At 38.7% G+C, this 3049-nt stretch overlaps 1 pseudogene; it reads right to left on the bottom strand.

The window, feature by feature from the left end:
- Positions 1–1974: 1974 nt before the first annotated feature.
- Positions 1975–2611, bottom strand: LOC108366299 (acyl-protein thioesterase 1 pseudogene; annotated as a pseudogene).
- Between the last annotated feature and the right edge of the window lie 438 nt (positions 2612–3049).

Raw genomic sequence — 3049 nt, 5'->3', positions numbered from 1 at the left:
CGGCAGGCAATGGCAAACCTCCGAGTGTATTTCTGCCATGAAAAACAGCTTCTCATAAAAATACAATCGCCGTTCGGAGTCGGCGTAAAACTGTAGGTCCCTCCGCTTTGTGTGACAATATCAAGGCGCACGCCACAAGTTGGAGGAGAAGCTCGGCCAAACACTAACATATGTGTAAGCGCCAATCTATTATTATTATTAATTGTTGCAAGTTCAGGTCGTGAAATCATTGTTGTAGTAAAGTCAGCCAAGGCGTACCAACTGCAATGAATATTGCATATCCTTTGCATTTTGAGCTGTTGAACGCTGATCGGTCGCTTGGTAGTAAATGGAACTTAACTTTTAGTTACTTATGTAATTTTTGTTATAGTTAATTTAATTTCTTTCCTTTTTAGTTAACATACCTAACAAACATATTTTGCTCCAAATGAACTTTCATTAAAAAATAGAATTACTAGAAGCTAATTCGTTACATACGAGTATGTACAGATAACGCAAGTTTCCCTACGCATTACATTGTATTATTATATTTTTTTGTTTTTGTATTTTTGTTGATTTTATTTAGATTTCCGATAATACTTCAGTTGCTTCAGTACTTTTTACAAAAGAACTTATGCAGCACAATAGGAAGGATCCCCAGTTATGTACAAGTTCATACATACATACATATGTATATGCATCATATATGTATAAAAGCAGATCACCGGGAGATAATTAAAAGAAAAAATAAAATTCAAAAACAAACATACTAACTATAACAGAACATATGTGTGTATATACGCATGCAAGTGCATGAGGGAGTGCAAGATTTAGCAGCGTGCAAAGTGGGGAAGAGCGACAGCGCGTTGGGGAAAATGATATGCTGAAAAGCAGGTGCTAAGTGCGACATCGCTTTCAGTTAGGTCAGCTGCACTGCCTACAACAAAACCAATCCACTTGTAGTATGTAAACGTGGATGCATATGTATTCATATATGGATATTTACATATGTTGGTACAAAAAAAAAAAATTCAGTCTTGATTCGTAACAAAATATCTATTTTGCAAATTATTAGTTTATTATTCTAATAGGCTGTTGCTGGTGTAGGGTTGTGGGTAAGTGTTTGCATGCTTTGACTGGAAGCAGTTAATTTCACCCTATTTTTTAATGAGAGGCTCACTATTTGGTTTATTGGATAAACAAATGAACCAATGGTTGCAATTCCTATGAAATTAAACTAATCAAATGTGATCCTAATTGTTATTATGCATGTAACTACTTCTTATGATGCTTTTTACCATTCAACTATCTGAGATGTTTGAAGCATTCTACAATCCAGCCGTATTTTCCCTACACATTTCAGGTAAATCGAATAGCTCCCTTCTTTTGCACTCGTTGCCATGAGAAATTTTCAACGAATTCTATACAAAAGAGTATTGTTAACGAAGAAATGGTTTTCCTTTTGTATGCGAAATTCTCGACAATCGTTCAGGCGTAATTGCTTTATGAGCCAACACTTGGGCAAAGATCGAACACTGAACGATTGATTTCGCACAGCGAGGTATAAATTTGTCTGCTATACATACTTTAAATTCATACGTATGTATGTACGTATGTTTTAAAGAATTCTTAGTTCAACAGCCAACTTCCAACTGCTTACTTGGTTTTCCTGCACTGTGCATGTGTGGTTTTTGACTTCAGCTTTGGTATTTACACATTACATATCGCTGATTCGGCGTTATTTAGACTACACTTTCTATTGATTTTATCGCACCAGCAGCTGGTACAATCACACCACAAGAACATACACGGCCAATCGGCTGGCACCAACACTTTATGGCGCCAGCATGCTGGGGCCTTTAGCGTCCCGGTTAACAGCATTTAACACATTTTACATTTTTAAACTCGACGCAACTTGGCATAAACCGTGGTTTTTGGATACATCAACAATAATAGAAAAATTTCGTCACTCACCTACTATTCTGTCTTTAGCATCTACACTGGTGCTGCAGTAAAAATATAATCGGAAAACGAGCACAAATCTAGATTCTTATGCATAACCGCTATGAGCGATAGCTGTCCGTTTATGTTCTGCCAGTGACGGTTTATGCATTCTGGATGGGGGAATAGAGCAGATTGTGTGCATCATCGGGCACAGTGAATGCTGCTAGTGACACCTCTTTCTGTGGCAATTGCATCTCCTTGTGAGAAGCCTCCTAGCACAATGCGATTCGATGCTATTCCCTTGTTTACTTCATCATCAATCATTGTTTTAATATTCTGAGCGGGACTTTTAATACCCTCCTCATCTTCGGGACCCGAAATATCGAGCGTGCGTAAATCAAACCAAGAAGGCATACGGAATCCGGCATTTAATGACACCGACATTGTGGGTGCTGTTTGGACAGATTACTTTCATGCTGGGCGGACGTATCATCGCCAACGCTGAACTCCATCCATGACCGGTATCACCTAAGCCGTGCATAAAGATGAGCGTTGACGTGTGTTTGGCTGTCGCCTCAATTATCACTGGTGCAATAGACATGCTGCTGTTTGTCAACCAAAATAGGAGCCAAGTAACTTTGCTTGTGCTTGTACTAGTTGTAGTTCCTTTCCTACCAGTCCTTATCATTTCCAGTGTTCCTGGCTTTTGAAGAGGTAAATGGAAAAGATTACTTACTAATAAATACTATTTACAAATTGCACTACTTACCCCGTTGCTGGCCTCGTGTTCATTGTGGAAATGATTGACGTCGGCCGCAATTCCCATCAATGAAGTGTCAACAAAGAACGTAAAGTGTAATCTACGCTCTTTGATGACAGCATCTCTGTATAAAATAGACTCCAGCGCAATTCCATTTAAACGGCCCAACAAGACATCCGATCGCCGCGCAAATACTTTCCATCCCCTACTTTCATCGTTCGGGTCAATTGTGAGTAAGCGATCACAAATTGATCCAGATTTCTATCAGCATCAAATCGATGTTGAATTTGCTTAACTTTTCTTTATCCAAATATGTAATGCAAAATAAAAGAAATCTCGATCGGCGATCACTGAAACGCAGATAGC

Source organism: Rhagoletis zephyria, unplaced genomic scaffold (genome assembly GCF_001687245.7).
Source record: "Rhagoletis zephyria isolate East Lansing unplaced genomic scaffold, Rhagoletis_zephyria_1.1 Rzeph_scaffold_02218, whole genome shotgun sequence".
Taxonomy (NCBI): domain Eukaryota; kingdom Metazoa; phylum Arthropoda; class Insecta; order Diptera; family Tephritidae; genus Rhagoletis; species Rhagoletis zephyria.
The sequence above is the reverse complement of the archived record's forward strand: the minus strand, read 5'-3'. Positions and strand labels throughout refer to the sequence as shown.